The following is a 22,694-nucleotide window of genomic DNA, read 5'->3' on the forward strand; positions in this document are numbered from 1 at the left end:
TCAATGATGTAACCATTATTAACTTTTGTATCCAAGTCAAACATAACCATTTCAAAGACATTATTAGCTTAAAAATAAAAAATATTTAAATAAAAGCGAATGGATCCTACAGATTTTTATGTAGTAAGTATTTCATGGGTCTAGGTGCACTGGAATGTAAAGAAACTAGAACTCATGCATAGCTAAGTAATTCAAGACTCTAAAGATATACCATTCTATGAGGAACTTCCACAGCCTAAGGGGAAGCAAGGAGCTACCATCTGATGAAAGTCACAGTAGAATATGGCCCTAATCATAAAAAGACTATTATTCTAATGCTGAAAAAAGCCTTTGAAAATCCAAATTAAAACTACCAATTAAACAAAACACTTTTTCAATTTTATTAATGGATTGGGAGTTCTTTTAAGGTCCTTTGTCTTTGTTAACTGTACTTTAAAAATAGTATAAAGCCAAAATAAATACTTAGTTGAGAGCCTGCATTTCTAGTAGGGCCTACCACGCTATAGGAAGAATGCTTAGAACAACTGTATCCTGTTTGGGGCTCCATGCTGCACCACATTCCATTCACATGAGGAAGAGGCAAACAGATGAGCCCTCCTCGAAAAGACATTTTTAAAATAAATCAGCTGCAGTTCTCAAACATAACTCAGCTGCTCAAACAAACCATGTTAAAGCTCATAATTTAACATTTAATTGGAAATTCATGGAGTTTATGTCTACAGTCTGAGTTTCTAACAATCTCCAGTTAACATTTAACAATTCCTTTTCCAAGTGAAAAAAAGCAGGCTCATTAACTACAAAAATCTGATATAAATCTCCCTAAAGGAATACTAAAGCAGAAAACAATCTAGGATACATTTCAGAAGTCAAGGTTTAGTCTTTAAAAAAAAAAAAAGACTGGAGTGACTCGAAAGAACAAAGTCCAAATTCCCACCCAAGCAGGTCTATTGAAAAACACGATACTGTTAGAAAACAAGTTGGGGGTGGGGAAAAGAATACACCACAGAAGAAAACCCTCACAAAACAAACACCCCTACTTCCCTTAACACATTATATTCTAAAACCCTAATCTAAAACATTTCGGCTATAATACTTTAGACAACTGAGGTCTTTTTTTTTATCTTGACAGTGTTATGAAATTACTACACACACAATAAATCTCTTCCTAAACAAATGAAATCGTTAAAAATTCTTAAAACTAAGAACACTAAGGCTGGATCTATAAAAGACAGTGACCTTAATTCCTAAGGCTGAGAAGCAAAACCAAATGTAAATTAAGACAAAAGAAAAAGGAAGCAGAAAAATACAAACCGTACTTTGTTCTTGAGAATTTTAAAGTATCTTTAAATCTCATATATCCACGACAAGGCTTTAAAGGTCAAGAAGTATTGCTGACATTTCCATTTTGTTCTTGAGCAGTATTTTTTTTAATCTAACCTAAATACTTCTTAAGTCTTAAAAAATCACAGGCAAATGTCTCTCAAACCAAGCATTTCTAAGCTTACTTGCAGCGTCGTCATTGTATAGTAAGAAAAGCCAAGACCACAGAACGAAGCAGAGGCTGTAACCTAACAAGTCTCCGACGACCAAATGACGATTTTCTGTCTGCTCTGGCTCGGTCCTGGCAGTGATGAGGATTACAACTCGCTCTTTGTCATCAGCACTGTGGTGTTAACGACTGAGAAATCCTGCAGCTGAAGCACTACTGCATCCTCCGATCTGGGTCAGGATAATTTCTCCCGAGGTCGCTTACATAACCAGTAAGATACTCCAAATAGAGAGAACAGCCATCCATCAGCTAGAGAAAGCCTTTTCCCACTGTACTCTGCGTGGAAACACACTGCAGTAGCTTCCAACAGTGCAGACACCCAAATGAGAACGACTACTTGGCTTAGGGCACACTGAGAGAAGGGAAGAGGCGGTGCTCTGTAAACTGTAACTAATCCTCCGTCACAGGTGCTGATGGAGTCACTTCCAGCACGAGTCACATTACTGGTGATTACTCATTTGGCTGCGCCATAGAGACTGGCTCATAATTTTAACAACAGACAAAGACAGACTAGTGGCGAGACTGAGAGCTCAAGTTTACTGTCTCCTTCATAAAGCAAATGCAAATACAAAGTTTCTGCTTTCCAGATTTACCAAGGGGAGAAAGTGCAGAAAACAAGTAATGTGTAAATCTCTCTCAAGCTGGAAAAAATAAAGCATAACTTTAAACCATCAAAAATACTTTCAAGTGTGTTTTCAAGTAAATAGTTTATTTTTTGTTTAATCATTTCTCCTTAGAAATATACTGATATTTCTAAAAATGCAGGGAAAAAAACAGTTTAACATTTCTGGAGTAATAATCTAAGTTAAATCAAATGACATAACCAACAATTTCACTGACACTTTACTCAAAGGAAAAACGAACCGGTAATGTTTATTTTGGCAGATTAAAAAATATTCCTGAAACATTTTCATTGTTTATAAAAATAATTTAAATAGTTTACAGTTATAAAAACCTATAATGGCCACACATGGCTACTGAGCACCTAACATGTGATTAGTCTGAATTGAGATGTGTGCTGTATGTATAATAAACACACTGAATACAAAGAATGTCAGATATCTGCAAGTGCAAGAAAACATTCACCTTTTTTTTTTTTTTTGAGACAATGAATACGACTTTATTCGGAAAGCCGGCAGACCAAGAAGGTGGCAGACTAGTGTCTCTGAAACACCATCTTCATTCACCTATTTTTTAATGATGTTTGTGAATGGTCTTTTATTATAAATTTGTTCCAATGTTAGGTATCTCAATTTCAATAAATTTTAAAATTTACACTGATTTTTTTAAATACCGCACACACAACCATTTTATCAAATTATGTTAAAAGAAAAACTTCCAGCCACCAGCCAATGCCCTGTCCCTTTAAATCTATTCCAGATGTATCAATTTCATTTCAAAGAAAACATCAGGTTAACTACTGAAAAGCAGATATTTTAAATTTAGTCTATTATGGATTGCACTTAAAATCTCAATCAATCCTGTTTTAAGGATGAAAGAGGGGGTAATGATTATTCAACGAATGTTAGTAAAGGGACTTCCCTGGTGGCACAGTGGTTAAGAATCCACCTGCCAATGCAGGGGACACGGGTTCGAGCCCTGGTCTGGGAAGATCCCACATGCTGTGGAGCAACTAACCCCGTGCACCACAACCAGAGAAAGCCAGCACACAGCAGTGAAGACCCAACACAGCCAAAATATAAAATACAGCATCCCAATAATTCATTCATAATTAATTACTTAAGACGTGAACATAAAACATATATGGAATTAAAAGAATTCAATGTAAGTTTCCAGAAAAACAACGAGTAATATGGCAGCCTTATTCTGAGCCACAAACAACCTCAAATGTTTGATTCAGATTATTACATTATAGACTATCAAATTTTAAATACACATCATACTACTTTTCTACAATTTACTGTACATTAGAGAATGAGTTAAATATTTCACAAGATTCATCTTACAATCTCACATAAATTCAAGTTTGACTATATGTGTTGTTATTAACTTAAAAACATGTCTTTGTTCCTCAAGTACTATTAGTCCCCTACAGAATCAAACAGCATTAAGACCTACACTTAGCTAACAATCCAAATGCCACAATATTTATATATTGCTAATGATACATAATTCAATAATTTTTATAAAATCAAAATAATGTCAATACTGAAAAACCATTCACTTTTATTTCATACTACATCAGAGCTGCATTAAAGTTAGATGCTTCTCCATTGATATAAATACTACATAGTTGATTCTTAATGCAAATAAAGGGTACAAGTGCAACTAGTTGAAAACCATAAATATCTTTTTAATATTTAAATTGGCCTTAATAAATATTTTTATAAATATATGAGTGTGAGTTTGGTCTGGTACGCTGGCAAATTTCTAACACAAATAAAAATAGTGAAGTAACAATACAGAGAAACCACTTGGTAGCAAGCGTTAAGTTGCTCAGCTTTTACATCAAGTCTCCTTAATTCTCTCTTGTTCTTACAACTCATAAGGGATGGTATTAAATATCACCTTACAGACAGCGAAAAGCACCAATTTGAGGCGAGGAGCATTTCAGTCCTTTAAACTGGTTCTTCTTATGGCTTATACCTTCCTTAATGAATTAAGGAAGGAAGTTGAAGAGCTACTGTTCAAATTTTTTTTTCTTTCTTTTTTTTGGTTGGGTAAAAGGTCTTTTCTGGCAGCCTAACCAGGCTAGAGGAAGAGGAAACTACTCCAGTTACTGCCCAGAAATACACATCTCTGACTTCCTTCCTTTTTAGCTGGTTTCTAGGTTACAAGCTGAATAAGTCAACAGAGGTGAGAAAGTAAACAGAGGCTTAAAAGGAAGGCAACACTGTATGGCTATCTGAAGAAAATCTGTTCCTTCCAATAACTGTAGAACCTTTTTACATGTAATTAAGAGTTAAACTAGCATTTTAGTCCCATTTATCTTGGGCTATCAAAGAAATAAATCCCTCATCTTTACAGATATGGAAGCCTACACAAACAAGTGGATTTCTCCAAGTATACAGACTTTACAAAAAACCAAAAACCTCTAAGTTTCAGCGGCTTATTAGCATTTTAAGTATTTCTCTTTTAGACATAAGGATAGGAAAAAACAAGAGAAACAATAGTAGTTAAAAGAGGATTTGGATTTGATATGGCCTTATTTGAAGGCTGACTAGATTCAGGAAAATACTTTTCATTATGCCCTATTGCCCTATAAATCTATGAAAATATATAATGAAACGTGTAACTCTCGCATCATGGTAGTGCCCAAATGATTAACTTCTTCACATTAATAAATCCATGTAGATCTTGCAGGCACTGCAAAGGTTGTGTAGCAGTTTCGTACCTTCAATAGACCATGAAGTTCCAAGAGGATCTCCAGATGATACAGACATAATCTTGATTTTTAAACTCTCTTCTCTCCCTTAAGCATGCAGGACATTCATTCAACCAATATGCATGGGATGTCTTCAATTAATGCACTTTTCCCTCCTTTCTTACCTATATCCTTGATAACTGCCCCAGTCATAAGAGGAAAGTTGTGCAACAACAGAATGTGTTCATTTTTTAACTTGGTAAATATCACATCATAGGTTCTATGACATACAGTTGACTAAGAAAAATCATTGTTGATAACACAAAAACACTACACAAATAGTCTCTGTGACTGAATAAGCATTATGGCTGAATTCAGTGTCCTTCCTTTTATTTTTTCCTTCTAGTCTTTCTGAGTACTAATAAAGCACATACTCTTAACTCGAGTAGTTTTATCGGTTTGTCTTATCTAGGACTTCTCTTTCAGAATCTCCCTGATCAGTCTTTCTTCCTCCCAATATTATGAGGTTTCACTTAAAGTCATCCCTCTGTATCTGTGAGGGATTGGTTCCAGAGCCCAGGAGGACATCAAAATCCTTGAAGGCTCAAGTCTCTTATATAAAATAGCATAGTATTTGCATATAACCTACCCACATCTTCCCATAAACTTTAAATCATCTCTAGATTACTTATAATCTTAATATAAATACTATGTAGATAGTTGCCAGGTGCAAGGCAAATTCAAGTTTTGTTTTTGAGAATTTTCTGGAATTTTTTCTTCTGAAATTTTCCACGGTTGATTGCATCCTCAGATGCAGAACCCGCAAATAGGGAGGGCTGACAGTACTTTTCTTTCTCTACAACTTCACAGGTGTGTGCCATTGAGATAACCAATTTTTCTTTCCACAAATAATTCCAAACTATATTTTTAGACCTAAATGTTCACCTTCTAACCTGTATTTTATACTGTTACTAGGACACAGCCATACTTGTACCCTGTCACCACATAAAGCCAAATATGTCGAGAATTAAATATTTAACCTTCTTTCCTAAGTTATTCACGCTTCTTTCAAAACCACTAGAAACATTATCACAACTTCAGAAGTAGTTACCTCAAAATTCATTAATACAGTAATCATGCTTGATGATTTACTTTGGTTCCCTTGCTCATATTATAATATTCTGAATACTTGATATTTTTCCTTTAAACCTCTGTCAATAATATGTAATTTTTTGTTTTTTTTTTTTGTTTTTGGGTTTTTTTTTTTCTTTTTTTTGCGGTACACGGGCCTCTCACTGTTGTGGCCTCTCCCATTGCGGCGCACAGGCTCCGGACGCACAGGCTCAGCGGCCATGGCTCACTGGCCCAGCCGCTCCGCGGCATGTGCGATCTTCCTGGACCGGGGCACGAACCCGTGTCCCCTGCATCGGCAGGCGGACTCTCAACCACTGCGCTACCAGGGAAGCCCTAATATGTAATTTTTAAATAAATTATTCCATAACTTTAATATGACTGATAAAAATACCAATAAGATTTTTTGGAAGTAGACAAATCAAATTTATGGAAAAGCAAATATAAAGAAAAGAAAAATACAAATCAATGATAGGAAACTAGCCCTAAAAGATACATCAAATTTCAATGCTCTAATTAATACAACAATGGGAAACTAGAACATACATAAATAATAATCAATGGATACTTTAAAAAGTCCCAAAATAGCATCAGGTAAGTACAGGAATTTAGTGTAAAATAAAGGTGGATTTTCAAATCCGAGGTGGTAAAATGAGAATCCGAAAATTTAATACAAGAAAGATAGCTGTTAAAATAGAAATGGAACTTTAGAGATTAATCTCATTTTTACAGAGGAAGAAATGGACATTCAGAGAGATTAAGTGATTTTTTTCATCAAAATACTTCTTTGTAGAAGCCCTGGGACTAGAAACTGGATTTCCTAATTCATAGCTGAATGAATGATGTTTACATTGTAAGATGGTGTGAAACAACCATATTGTTTTCATGCTTGTTGCCATGACGCAGCAGAGAGCAAAGTGTTTTGCTATCTGCTGAATAAAACTTTAAACTTTGAACTTAAAATGGAGGAAACTGAAACTAGTCTAGAAGAAAATGCAAGATTATATACTACCAAGGAAAAGAGGTAGAACATAATAAACTTATCTATTTTTAATATGCTTTACTGACACTTGTCACCTATCAGAAAGAAGAAACAACCAGGATTAGGTAAACCATTCAACATAAGAGTTTCTAAAGCTATATTCTGAAAAACACCATTTGAGAAGACAATAAAACACTAAGAGTTAAAAGAAAAAGCAAGTTTAATTTAATTCCTATTTTGTCACTATTATTTCTATCAAGAAAAAATATTTTTTAATGTAGAAAGTGTAAACTAGGGATTAAAAATAAACTAAACCATAAAAAACAGATATAGGATCCTTTTTGCTTTGTTTCAAGAAACAACTAGTTTTCCTTATAAATAACATAATTACATTAGAGAATAATTTGGAAAACAAAAGGGTGAAAAAAAGGATCCCATGGTTCTAACCATGAACTCAGCCAGTTAAGCATGTAATTGCTTTTTCCACAAGTATGTATATTTGTTACCAAGTTTTAAGGCACATATAATTTATAAGTTGATCATTTCACTTAGTATTTCTTTTGGGGGTGGGGGGGCAGCTGTGCCAAGTAGCTTGCAGGATCTTAGTTCCCCAACCAGGGACTGAACCCAGGCCCCTGCAGTGAAAGCAGAGAGTCCTAACCACTGGACCGCCAGGGAATTCCCCACTTAGTACTCTTTTCATGTTATTACATTGCCATCATTTAAAATAGCTATCTAATAAATACTTAATCAAGCAAATGAACATTAAGTTTACTATGCCTTTTCTCAGTGTTGGATATTTAGGCCTTCTTCACTTCTCTACTATTAGAAAAATAATAGGAAAATCTTCATGCTTTTGTTAAACAACCAAAATTCCAAGTTTAGAGGGTTCAAATAAATTACATGTTAGAATATTAAATTGATAGATATAAACTCAGAGCCATTACTGGCCATCTTTGAAAAAAACCATGACATTATCAAGATATTAGAGAGAGGTATCTATTAATATTTATAAAGGAGGAAAGGGGCAATTTAGAAAAAAACTACATGCTAGTAAATGAACTCCAGAAAAACTCTAAGATGGATAATTAGAATCATGAAAAAACAAACAAACAAAAAACCCCACACAGTGACAGTTACTAAGAGACAAATATACTCACTGAGAATTTGTCTTTTAAGAAAAACAAAGGTTACTTTCACCAAGAAAATTTGCAATACGTAAGTCAATGAAATATGGGCTAGATGACAGTTCTTGGTACATTTGTACCTAGTTAAACAGTACTGAATAACAGTACTGCTTTTAACCTATAACATAGCATCTCTTCATCTTTGGTCTTACACACTATCACTTGAAGGCTGTCTTTATTTGCAAATTAATAAATGACAGAATGATTCCAAAATATATCTCACAAAAAATGCAATTAAGAACTAGATTACTCCCAAAGTTAATAATCAAAAGGTTAGGTTCTATTTTTAGGTTGAAAAAAATCAACCTATGTAAGGGAGATCTAGCTTCCTAGAAATTCATATGAAAGAATCCTGGAGGATTTCAAGACACTAAGCCAATAGAAGTCATGTTTGTTTGTTTGTTTTTGCGGTATGCGGGCCTCTCACTGTTGTGGCCTCTCCCATTGCGGAGAACAGGCTCTGTACGCGCAGGCTCAGTGGCCGTGGCTCACGGGCCTAGCTGCTCCGCGGCATGTGGGATCTTCCCGGACCGGGGAACGAACCCGTGTCTCCTGCATCGGCAGGTGGACCCTCAACCACTGCGCCACCAGGGAAGCCCAAAGTCATGTATTTTTTAAAAAGAGAGGACAGAGCGGTGACAAATCAAATTTTGACACAAAGTACCCAGACCAAGGGAGGTACTGGTCCCCTTAGATTTTGCACTGGTCATACCATCTCTGAATATCTTGATCAACTTGGGACATCATAATAGAAGAGGAACAATTACAAACTGTGGTGTGTCGACACTTAAAAATCATGAATTATTAGGATCATTTGAAGGAATGGAGAAGAGGAGAGCAAACAATAATTAACTATGTACAATTATTTAAAGGGTTGGGGAATTTGAAAAGGAAGAAGCTTGTAAGTAAAATTTCCATGAAGGCCAATTCTAGCTCAGCACAAAGAATGTACAAATTTTTAATAATTAAACACTATCAAACCAAGGGACACTTACTCATGAAGTAGTGAGCTTCCAATAACAAGAAGCACTCAAGAAGAATCTGGATGAAAACTAACTTGGCAAGCTTGTCCCTGATGGACCCCATTTCTGGCTTTGGCAAGGGGTTATTTATGAAATATCAAAGATTTTTTCCAATTCTAAGATTCTAATACTGTATTCATTAAGCAATTTAATGTTTAAGAGTAAAGCAAAGATAAACAAAATTAAACCAAACTTTTCATAAACACTGCTACTGCTGCTTTTGCATATAAGAAAGCATAAAAAGAGTACTGCTGAATGTTCATGTATTACTGACATAAGGTGGCAGAATTAAAAGTAAAAAGTAACATCTCCCATTTTAGAACAAATTAAGTTAACTAAGACTTGTTCTGCTTGGCAGAAATAACTACATGGGAGACTTTTGGGGCACAGAATTTCTGTAATCCACAGATCCTTCATCTCTTACGTTGAAAAAGTAAATGTAGGGCTTCCCTGGTGGCGCAGTGGTTGAGAGTCCGCCTGCCGACGCAGGGGACACGGGTTCGTGCCCTGGTCCAGGAAGATCCCATATGCCGCGGAGCGGCTGGGCCAGTGAGCCATGGCCGCTGAGCCTGCGCGTCCGGAGCCTGTGCTCCGCAACGGGAGGGGCCACAACAGTGAGAGGCCCGTGTACCGCAAAAAAAAAAAAAGTAAATGTAATTTTGTGAGAATAAAAAATATTACAAAATTAAATCTACTCAACCATAAATGCAAAGCATGTGTTAAAATGCTAATAATCAAAATCACAGAAGAAATTCAAAGTTAAGCTAAATAAAATATTTTAAAATATTTCTTCCAATTTTTATTAATCATTTCACTGCTTGTAGTCTTGGAAACTTGAATAGGATATCTATTTCTTTATTGGTTTTGTTCATTTCTGTCTGGCAAACATCTGTTACTTGTGAAGCACAAGTCAACAAAGCCTCTACAATTATTTCTCCATTATCTCCTTTTTTGTCAAAAACTATGATGATGTCAGCAACAATCTGGAAGCGGAATTTTTCAACTAACAAGGAGGATTCACGACTTCCATTAAGTATAAGAGAGTAGCTATTTTGGTTATTTTTTAAATTAATACATTTTAGGTGATAATGATCCATATGCTAAGTAGTATTTAGATTCAAAATATGGTAATACCAAAGTTATCAAAGTTTCAAGCATATTTCGTTAAGTATTATAACTTATGCCAACATTTTGACAGGCCTGAAATAACAAAGTACTAACTACAATGCCAAGTTAAAAGGCTACAATGGAAGAGAGAATTTCACATAAAGACTTTGGCACTAAAGTGTTTTCTTTGAATTACTAACAAATTATGATTCATTGAAAATGAACTTTCCTTCCCTTCTAACATATTACAGGACAAATGAAAGTTTATATTGGAAGAAAACCCACAAAAACAAAACAAAACAAAAAACCCCAGAGAAAACGAATACCCATAACCTAATTTCAGGTCAATAACCACTAATATAATTTTGCTACACTTCCTTTAAAAGAAATCCCTCCCCTGGAAAGCTCTGTTTTCTTAATTTAGGTCAGTTCCTGTTTCATTGAGGACATCTCCCTCTAAGGGGATGAGGCAACAAAAGTCCTAAGGCTAAGTGGGGAGGGAAAAAGCTAAGGTCCATTAGTGATGCCCAGAAGCCTTGCTTAAGTTTATCTCTGTAGAGAGAGAGGAAAGTTTCACAATTAGACTCTTCATGGATAATAGATTCCTTCCAGGATCTTAGTTTCCTTCAAAGTTTCAGACAGCCTGTAAGCAGTCTGGACAAATAAACTTCTTTGGGACTCCTGTGGATTTAGCAGTGTTTTATAGCTTTTCAAACAGTTGTTTTCTCCTCAGGGATCTGAAAACTTCTCTGCATTGACCACTGACCACCTGTTTTTAAGAGCTTTTTAAAGTAGAACAATTTTTCCTGATTTCAGGAATCCTTAGGATCATCTTTCCTTCTTCCCAACACATTTAGGTCAAACTTCGAGCTGTATCCTACTTGGCCTTGGATAACATGAGCACACTCAAAAGGTTACATGATTTAGCTTAAAAAAAAAAAAAATCAAATCATTTAAATGGTCATGGAACTATGAATTTTTCTACTCTGATGGGGAGAAATGCTACATAAGGAAGCAACTGCTAAAACACAACAAACTACTGAATGTAACAAAAAAGAACCAAACTCACAGATACAGAGAGCAAACTAGTGGTTACCAGTGGGGAGAGGGAAGGGGGAGGGGATTAAAGATACAAACCGTTATGTATAAAATAAGCTACAAGGATATACTGTACAATACAGGAAATACAGCCAATATTTTATAATAACTATAAATGGAGTATAACCTTTAAAATCTGTGTGGTAACATATAATATCAACTATACTTCAATAAAAAAATTTTTTAAAAAGAAGCAATTGCTTATGAAACAGATTTATCAATGGGTCAACTAAAAATGCCTGTGTACTTTCCACTGCCACTTGCTTTGCCAGCAAGGAGGGAGTTTTCTTTACCATTCTCTTACAGTAGTGAACTAGACTGAGCTTTGATAAGCTTCATTAAGTTTATTACTACATTAACTGGTAAAGAATCCTGAAAGGTTTACTTTACTTCCAGAGCTTAATGCTGAAGGCACAGTGTTGTTAGCCAAGTCCTTAAAACAGTGGTTCTAAAAGGATAGACCTCTGTCCAGCTGCATCAACAGTATCAAGTAACTAGTTTAAAATGCAAATTCTCAGGCTTCACCCCTACCAGAATTTCTGAGAGGTAGGGCCTAGAAATCTGTGTTTTAACAAGTCCTTGGGTAATTCTGGAGCACCTTGAAGTTTGAGAACCAGTGGCTCATAGCAAGTGTTCTTAAACTCTTTGGGGTCAGTGTACTCCCAGAGTCTGATGAAAGCTATAGCCCCCCAGAAACATGACACATAAAATTTTGCACCACAATTTCAGGGGTTTCCAAGATCATCTGGAGAATCTTCTAAGAATATACATTTCTAAGCTTTAACCCTGATGATCTACTGAATCAAAAACTCAGGATGGGGCACTTCATTGTAAATATTTTTTTTTTGTAAATATTTTTAAAACTTCATTTTTAAAATATTTTCCCCACTGCCTCAACATCTCCACAAATAGGCTATAAGCACCCTGGCCCAGGTGACCAGGTACACCAGGTTGATAAGGTTGGCCTCTGCCACAAGTTCCCTTTCCTGCCCTCCTCTGACCATGACCTAATAACATTCAAAGGCACCAATGAAATCTTCTTGGCTCTTTTACTTTTACTTGGGTAATCCAACCTGACGCCCCCAAGAAGAACACTAGCCTACAGGTCCTTGTGCTCTCTCTTGGCTCCTCACCTGCTTGGTTGAGCCCACTCCCTTGTGGCATAGTGACTTTCTCTCTCTAGGACCTCTGAGTATAACAAACTTTGTTTTCATGTGCCTCTCCTGTGTCTCCTCTTGCGGCTGTGCCTCACTGACCATCAAATAAAAGAATACTGAACCAGCCTAGGAATCCTCAGTTTTAAAATGCTATCTGACTTAACTCTGAGGTTCGGTCAGCTTTGAGAACCACTGCTTCAAGGATCCATGAATGCTGGTTGAAAACACCTAGTCTAGAGTGATCAAATCTCAGGACAGAGTGCCCCAGTTCAGGTCTTAGATATTCTCTTGACAAACCAGTCTCCTTGTCACTTTGCTAACTCAACCTCCTCCTCTCTCAGGAAGCACAGGGTCTTTAAATAGCTTATCAACAGCTTACACTGGAAAGCTGCTCACTCTCAATGTGGAGATGTGAGAACCATGTAGCAATCAATTTCACACACCAGGTTCTCAAATTCAAGTAACCTAGGGCTAGTGGAAGATAAGCTCTTTTGTATTATGCAGAGAGATACCTATTTAAAGATGCCTTGGATTCCTAAAAATATCATGCAGTTAAAGCAGCAGGCTCAGAAAGTGGCAATGTTGCATCCCTAGATTAAATGGAAGGAGGGAACAGAGCCAAAATAGTAAACAATATAACCACAAAGGTAGTTTCTCTTGATGCTTAAAAAAGATGAGAATTCCAATCATTGCTGTTCCTTACCTTCTACTCAGTAGGAGGAACACAGAGGAAGTTCCTCAAGAGAAGATATGAAGAGCCAAAAGCATAGTTAATCATCAACAAAAAAGATCTCCAAGCTGATTAAAATTGCCTATGAAGCAGCAAAAACATTTCCCAGGTCACATGAACTATGAACCAAGAATGAGTTGGCTTAAGATTGTGACCCAAGGAGGTGAAGGCCCAAAATTACATTACAGTCTCCTATCATGTATGATCAATTACAGCAATTTGGGGGATGGGGGGAGAAAATGGGGACACTAAGGTTACGTGTCCTATCCTGACATCTACAAAGCATACATGAAGTTATAATTAAAGGTGCTCATCTTTAGAATGGTATCACTTATATGTAGAACCTAAAATATGACACAAATGAACCTATCTACGAAACAGACTCACAGAAATAGAGAACAGACTTGTGGTATGTACGGAATGGATGGACAACAAGGTCCTACTGTATAGCACAGGGAACTATATTCAGTGTTCTTTGATGAACCATAATGGAAAAGAATATAAAAAACAATGTGTATGTATGGCTAAATCACTTTGCTGTGTAGCAGAAATTAACACAGCATTGTAAATCAACTATACTTCAATATAAAAAAAGATATATGAAGCATAAAACATTCACTAATAGTGAATCAAGCTCTCAAATTACATACTTTAGCTATTAATTATTCATGGACATTAATTATTCATCCAGTTAGCAAACGTTTGTGCAGCCCCTATGATGTGGTATATATCCACCGTGCATATTACATACAGAAAGTAAGAGTTACCACTATTTTGTTTTCCTTGGCATCTTATCTAGATAATAAAGGAACTAACTGCTCTTGTACAAGGAAATTTAAAAACAGTAATGTTAAATCCCCAGTTTAGGTTACAAAAAGCTACTACTTAAGTATGGTGCAACACACTCTCCCACCCCATCCCTCACAGGCATGCATCAGTATAGTATGTGGTAAAACTTGCTTGGCAGCTTTTGATGCAAAAAAAGCATTAGGAAGTTTTATTCATTCTACAAATATTCACTGGAATATCTACAATGTGTTAAGCATTGTCCCAGAGATTTTGGATGATGCAAAGATGAAGCTAAAGAGAAACTGCGTATAAGGCAAGAATGTACTGTGTGATGTGAATGCTACAACTGCTATTATAGAGTGTTCCAAATATATGAATAACAGTCCCAATAGATTGAGATGATTTCAAATGAAAATTAAAGGCATCCCATTCGAAAGATATAGACGTTAAAATATAAATAAAAGTAGGTGACGTGGATAGCAAAGGTCTGTCTAAAATCAAGTCATGTTAGGACTGCTTAAAGGAACTGGGAATGTTTAGCCTAAGTCTTTATTATACTTTAATATATAGGAAAAACTTGACATATCTTGCTCTAGAGCAGAGGATCTCAACCTGGGTTTTTTAAAAAAGCCTTCAAGGAGTCCAGAAAATCCTTGAAATTATTTGTTAAAAATTTACGAATGTGAGAATTTTTTTCCCCTGGGAAAAGGGTTCTTGATAGCTTCTATCAGATTTTCAAAGGAGTCCCTGACCCAAAAGATTTAAGAAACAGCACCTAGAAGATAAACTAGGTTAATATACGGAAGTTGTGTACAGCTATATTTTGGGTCAATGTTAGGAAAAGCTTAATAACAATTTTAGCTATGCAGTAATGGGATGAGCTGCCTTATGAAGTAGTAATATCTCAGAAAGAAAGCATTCCTACATGCAGAGGGTATTCATTTATTTTTTTTAGTAAAAACATATTTGGTAATCTACTTACTGATTTTTTTTTTTAACATCTTTACTGGAGTATATTTGCTTTACAATGGTGTGTTAGTTTCTGCTTTATAACAAAGTGAATCAGCTATACATATACATATATCCCCGTGTCTCCTCCCTCTTGAGTCTCCCTCCCACCCCTCTAGGTGGACACAAAGCACTGAGCTGATCTCCCTGTGCTATGCAGCTGCTTCCCACTAGCTATCTATTTTACATCTGGTAGTGTTTATATGTCAATGCTACTCACTCACTTCATCCCAGCTTACCCTTCTCCCTCCCCGTATCCTCAAGTCCATTCTCTACGTCTGCATCTTTATCCCTGTCCTGCCCCTAGGCTCTTCAGAACGTTTTTTTTTTTTTTTTAGATTCCATTTATATATGTTAGCATACCATATTTGTTTTTCTCTTTCTGACTTACTTCACTCTGTATGACAGTCTCTAGGTCCATCCACCTCACTACAAATAACTCAATTTCATTTCTTTTTATGGCTGAGTAATATTCCATTGTATATATGTGCCACATCTTCTTTATCCATTCATCTGTCAATGGACACTTAGGTTGCTTCCACGTCCTGGCTATTGTAAACAGAGCTGCAATGAACATTTTGGTACATGACTCTTTTTGAATTATGGTTTTCTCAGGGTATATGCCCAGGAGTGGGATTGCTGGGTCATATGGTAGTTCTATTTTTAGTTTTTTAAGGAACCTCCATACTGTTCTCCATAGTGGCTGTATCAATTTACATTCCCCCCAACAGTGCAAGAGGGTTCCCTTTTCTCCACACCCTCTCCAGCATTTATTGTTTGTAGATTTTTTGATGATGGCCATTCTGACTGGTGTGAGGTGATACCTCATTGTAGTTTTGATTTGCATTTCTCATACGATTAGTGGTGTTGAGCATCTTTTCATGTGTTTGTTGGCAATCTGTATATCTTCTCTGGAGAAATGTCTATTTAGGTCTTCTGCCCATTTTTGGATTGAGTTGTCTTTTTGATACTGAGTGGCATGAGCTACTTGCAAATTTTGGAGATAAATCCTCTGTCATTTGCTTCGTTTGCAGGGGGTATTCGTTTATGTAGGATGCTATAACGTGAACAGCAAAGTGTTCAATGTTTACCAAGAGTATTACCAGCTATGGACCTAGAGACTGTCTTACAGAGTGAAGTAAGTCAGAAAGAGAAAAACAAATATTGTATATTAACGCATATATGTGGAATCTAGAAAAATGGTATAGATAATCTTATTTGCAAAGCAGAAGCCGAGACACAGACATAGAGAACAAATGTATGGATACCAAGGGGGAAAGGGGGTGGGGGTGGGAGGAATTGGGAGACTGGTAGTGACATATATACACTACTGATACTATGTATGAAACAGATAACTAGAGTACCTACTGTATAGCACAGGGAACCCTACTCAATGCTCTGTGGTGACTTAAATGGGAAGGAAATCCAAAAAAGAGGGGATATATATATACATATAGCTGATTCATTTTGCTGTACAGTAGAAACCAACACAACATTGTAAAGCAACTATACTTTAATAAAAATTAATTTTAAAAAAGAGTATTACCAGGTAAAATCATTGTTACTTAAGAATTTTCTTTATGGGGAGGACTATATGGCATAATAACGTGCTGAAGATGTGTGCATGTTGTACTTTTTGGTAACATCTAATTCTGTTCTAGATAACAGGAAAAAATGGGATGTATGAATTCCTAAGATATGATTAGTAAAGAGTGCAAGCATCCTGTGTGGCACATTAGACACAAAGAGAATATACAGAAAGAGAATACATGGCAACACCAAGTAATGTAATCTATTCATTAAGCCCAGATCATGTCACCTACATATTGATAGCTATGTCACCTCTAAAATGGGCATTCACTGGTGACACCCATTATGGTCTTATGTGTCTTTTGCCAAAAATGTAAAAGATGAAAGGAAAAGCTGCTCAGCAAGTCTTTGGTGAATTATACTTGCGGCCAGGCTTAGATACTCCTGCAAAAGTAGGCAAGTATTGAGTCTACCTGGCCCCTTCCCTGGCTGAGTTCCCTGGCTCACATTCAAGTCTGGTTCTTATAGTTATGTTATTAGCAGTGAAAGCTGTGTGGCATAAATAGACAAAAGAACTTGGTAAGTCTCAGAAGTGAGTGTCACAATCTTTTTACCCCAACTGCACCCTACCCTGAGTGTACTAGTCAACCTCATATCTTTCCCCTTCTTTATTTTAAAAGTTTTAAATAAACTTTATTTCTTAAAGCCCTTGTAGGTTCACAGCAAAATTGAGAGAAAAATTTAGAGTTCCCATATAGCCCCTATTCCCACACATGCACAACCTCCCCTATTATGAGCATTCTGAAACAGCGATACATTTGTTTTGTTATAATCAATGAACCCACAACTGACACATCATCATCACCGAAGTCCAACGTTTACATTAGGGTTCACTCTTGGTGTTGTACATTCTATGGGTTTGGACAAATGTATGACATGTGACCATCATTAGAGTATCACACAGAACAGCTTTGCTGCCCTAAAAATTCTTTGTGCTTTGCATATTCATCCCTCCCCTCCTCCCCACCCCACTGATTTTTTTATGGTCTCCATAGTTTTGCCTACTCAAGAGTGTAATATAGTTGGGGTCATACAGTACATGGCCTCTTCTGATTGGCTTCTTTCACTTAGTAATATGCACTGAAAATTCTTCCATGTCTTTTCATGGCTTCATAGCTCATTTCTTTTTAGTGATGAATAACATTCCATTGTCTGGATGTGCCAGTTTATCCATTCACCCTTTGAAGGACATCTTGGTTGCTTACTATAAATAAAGCTGCTATAAACACCTATGTGCAGGTTTTTGTATGAACATAAGTTTTCAACTCATTTGTAAAATACCAAGGAGCACGACTGCCGGATTGCATTATAAGAATGTGCTCAGTTTTGTAAGAAACTGCCAAACAGTATTCCAAAGTGGCTGTATCATTATGCATTCCCACCAGCAATGAATAAGAGTTCCTGTTGCTCCATATTCTTGCCAGCATTTTACTAATACTTCCAATATCACTTATTAGAAGTATTAATACTTACTAATACTTCCAATATTAGAATTTTGGATTTTTTCCATTCTACTAGGTGTGCAGTGGTTATCTCCTTGTCTAAATTTGCAATTCTCTAATGACATCTGATATTGAACATTTTTTCACATGCATACCTGCCATAGCTGTAAGTCTTCTCTGGTGAGATGTCTTTTGCTCATTTTTTAACCAGTTGTTTGTTTTCTTATTGTTGAGTTTTAGGAGTTCTTTGTATATTTTGGACAAAAGTTGAAACCGAGTCCCCCTAACACTGAGTTCCCCTGTTGAGCTTATGGTTAACCTCTCTCTCTATCTTCACTGACTCTCTTGCCCCTCACCTGTTACCCTCAGGATTGAGGAGTATCAAAGAAAAGGGTGGTACTGAAACTGAGCAAGACCCTGTGGGGCCCTCCTGGGTACAAAAGCCTTTCTGTGCTCTCTGTTTTTTGTTTGTAGAATAAGGCTTTAGTCTCCTAGGCCTTTCTGAGTTCCAAAGAACAGATTAAAGCAGTTACTGATTAGGGAAGTGAGGGAACGCAGAAACAAAGGAAAAGCAGTCAAGAAACAATAGTTCAGCAATGAAACAGAGTCCTAGTTCCTCCTCAAGGGATATACATTACAGTCTGATGCATATCTTGGAGTAGTTCTGCAGGAACTAAGATCCCTGCCCAAATGGAGGATGGTGACTACATGTTGACAGCAAGCATGTAGACCCCAGACTGGTTGGAACAAGAAGGCTGATGACTAAGATTCCTGAAACATCACCCTGTTACCTCACTACCAATCAATCAAAAAAAGTCACGCACCCAGGAGCCCTCAGCCCAAATGTTGCCTTTAAAAACTCTTCTCTGAAAGCCATAGGGGAGTTCATCAGGTCCTTTGAGCTTGAGCAGCCTGTTCTCCTTCTTTTGCCCTGCAATAAACCTTCCTCTGCTCCAAACTCTGAAGTTTCATGTGCATAGGGCACATGAACTTGGGTTCAAAAACACAGTCTTTAATCAGATATGTCTTATGCAAATACTTTTCTCCTAGACTGTGGCCTGTCTTCTCATTCTCTTAATCTCCTTATTTGTTGTTATATATATTTAAACTGATTTAATAACTTTGTAATTCCAGTATTTTAATATAATCTGTGGTTCTTTCTGTTGCACAGACTCTGGGAAACTTTATTCTTCCAATTAGCACAAATGAAAGGTACAACTTTATCATGGTAATTTCTCACACAGCACCAGTAAACTCAGAACTAGTGAAGTTTAAATCACTGTACTTCTCAGTAAATTCTTTTGGTAGTCGTGTGAAAAGGTTATTCTATGGTTTATTCTTATAAGAACTTCATAAGAGAAAACTAAAAATTTTCTCTCTTGGAAAACTAGTAATTTAATTTATAATTATTCATTTTGCTAGGCACATGATCAAAATTATTATGATCGGAAGTAAAAAAGCATGAATATAAACTCATGGCTGGAAATGTTAATTAAAACAGCAAAAAATGACTGATGGATAGTAAAAACCGTTGGGAATATTTCTTTTCTCTTTTTAGCGATGGCGACAGTGATCTGCAGTCTTATAAATTAAGACAATGAGCAGTGACTTGTTTTTCATGAATAATGACTAGTACTGTTTGATGGATGGTACTTACATATTTATTTATAGTTTAAATGTATGTATTTATAAGTTAAATCCTGTTGCAATAAAGCTCCAAGGGACTGTACAAATTCCTTATTTCTAAAGTAAGTATTACAGCAGTTGGTATTAAAGTTAATGGGTTACTGGTGGACTCTTTAAAAAAAACCACATTTTTAAAAACAAAGCTTTCTCTACAATTGTATTTATTATAAGTTATTATACGAATATAAATGCACAGATGTCACAAATATTTTTAAATTATGGCATTTTTAGAAATATCATTCATTATTCAAAAACCTGATTACAGGACAAAAATTCTAAGATGACTGTCTGCTACTTACAAAATTTTAAAAATTATAAAAAATGTATTAAAGTCACAGAAAAAATACCTAAGAGGAAAGATGAAAGATACAAAAATATCAATATGTACAATGTAGCCTTTTTCAGATAAAGAGATAATACTTTGAAAATATATAAATTACATGAATGTTCTAGGAAGCAGTAAAAGCAACTGCAGGCCAACAGCAGGTAAATACCCTTAAAGAAAGGTCTAGAGGCACAAACTAGACTGCTGGGGAACCTGGGAAACTTATAAAAATTTCTGAAATTTCTGAAAACACCAGGAAACATGTAAAACTGGTTAAGAAAAAGCTCCTGGGGTTGTACTATAGACCAAGACTCAATAGGACTTGTCCATCTCTAATATGTATGATTCCCCTGAGATGCTTATGGAAAAAGATTAACATATACAATGTTACAAAATGCTTGCAATATTTCTATTAATATAAAATAATTTATATTAGAATTCATTTTTCAATCAAAAGACAAAACAAATAAATGAAGACTGGCTATGGGAATTTAATTAATGAGCTCATGAAAATAATTTTGACAAGGTAGAGAATCAATGTGAAGTTTTCTTTTTTGGGAGAGATAACTAATCTTGAGAAGGAATACTATATATATATATCAGTTATTAATCTGTGGGACCATTTCCAAATACTATTAGTTAGTAAGAAAAACCTGATCAGAATTATAACTTTTACAGTACTTTTGCCACCCTTTTCTCTATATTGAAGTCTACTTAAAAGGCCAAGCTTTTAACTCAACATTTCTGTTTCTTTTCTCTTTCTATTTTTGTGGGGGAGGGAGAGTGGGATAGAAGGGAAATACATACAGGCATAAAATATTTATATTTCCACTCTATATTTTAATTCCATTCCCACAGGCTTGTTTAAAAAAAAAATGTTTTAAAGTCATCCTAGTGGTCATTCCCACAGAATAAATGACCACTAGGATCTATTTAAGTCTATGGGAGTAATTAAGACAGGACAAATGTCATCACATCATACTAATGTTCTATAAATATTCTAATGCCAAACCTGCTTCACAGTCCATCATTATTAACATGATATAAGACCACCTACAATTCTTAATCTCTTCTTCAGAGCCAAAATCCACCTCCAACCCAGCCAAGTATTTTTTCCAGCATGATCACACATGCCAATCCCCCTAACCAAGAATAATCACTTCTGCTACTGTTATTTTAGAACCAATCCCAAAGAATAAAGGACTCCCTTGACCTTTTACTGAAATGCTCTCCTTGCCACCAAACCTAAGTGAAATAAAACCTGGCCACCCTATTATATTCATCCACCCAGCCACTGAATCAACCAACAAATATCTGGGGGTAAAGTACAGTGTAGAACCAAACATCTCCTGCTCTCACAGAGCTTTCAGTCCTGTGGGGTGGACGAACAATAATCACTACTTTCCTAGCCATATTCTGAAGTGAAGACCTCTCCTGTTTCTTCTAGTTACCACTTATGGTCACTGTTACCACTCTCTCAGGTGCTATAGCACAGATGACAATACTTAACATACGTTTGTCCTGCTTTTTGGGAAACACTTTACATAATCAATGCACTCCTTTTCATTAAAATAGGGCCTCGAGATAAAATCTTCAATTCATCCTAGTTTTACAATCCAACATAATCTACCTTTTTATTTCTGCACTCTCTTGAAATTGCTCTCTCAAGGTAATGGCCCTCTTACTGCTAAATTCCAGTCTCTTTTCTTTCTTCTTTTTTTTTTTTTTTAACATCTTTATTGGAGTATAATTCCTTTACAACGTTGTGTTAGTTTCTGCTGTATAACAAAGTGAATCAGCTATACGTATACATATATCCCCATATCCTCTCCCTGCCACCCTCTGTATCGCACCCCTCCAGGTGGTCACAAACCATGGAGCTGATCTCCCTGTGCTATGCGGCTGCTTCCCACTAGCTATCTATTTTACATTTGGTAGTATACATAAGTCCATGCCACTCTCTCACTTCGTCCCAGCTTACCCTTCCCCGTCCCTGTGTCCTCAAGTCCATACTCTACATCTGCTGTCTTTATTCCTGTCCTGCCCCTAGGTTCTTCAGAACCATTTTTTTTAAAGATTCCATATATATGTGTTAGCATATGGTATCTGTTTTTCTCCTTCTGACTTACTTCACTCTGTACGACAGACTCTAGGTCCATCCACCTCACTACAAATAACTCAGTTTTGTTTCTTTTCATGGCTGAATAATACTCCATTGTATATATGTACCACATCATCTTTATCCATTCATCTATCGATGGAAACTTAGGTTGCTTCCACATCCTGGCTATTGTAAACACTGTGGCAATGAACACTGTGGTGCCAGTCTCATTTCAATTCTCAACCCTACTTATTAACTCAGAAGTATTTCATACTAAAGTTTTAGAAACTTACTCTTCCCTTGACTGAAAATAGCATATTCTGATGCTTTTTCTCCCACCTCTCTGATACCATTTCAATCTTCCCAGATGGCTCCACTTCTTCTCATCCCTTACATGTGGATGTGGCTCAAGATTAAATCTATCACTTAAACTCTAACTGAGCATCTTATTGGCTTTAAATACTA

At 36.1% G+C, this 22,694-nt stretch overlaps 1 protein-coding gene across 6 annotated transcripts in view; it reads right to left on the bottom strand.

The window, feature by feature from the left end:
* JMJD1C (jumonji domain containing 1C) overlaps positions 1 to 22,694 on the bottom strand; it is a 306,158-nt gene that overhangs the window by 74,641 nt on the left and 208,823 nt on the right. Inside the window, exon 1 of one of the 6 annotated variants that reach the window (XM_029244593.1) lies at positions 1,317 to 1,882. The exons of the other annotated variants lie outside the window; for them this stretch is intronic. The gene's annotated coding sequence lies outside the window, so the exon portion shown is untranslated. Of the gene's footprint in view, positions 1 to 1,316; positions 1,883 to 22,694 lie in introns of those variants that run through there. 6 annotated transcript variants of the gene reach the window in all.

This window comes from Monodon monoceros, unplaced genomic scaffold, assembly GCF_005190385.1.
Source record: "Monodon monoceros isolate NGI ecotype Baffin Bay Population unplaced genomic scaffold, NGI_Narwhal_1 Super_Scaffold_4, whole genome shotgun sequence".
Classification (NCBI taxonomy): Eukaryota; Metazoa; Chordata; class Mammalia; order Artiodactyla; family Monodontidae; genus Monodon; species Monodon monoceros.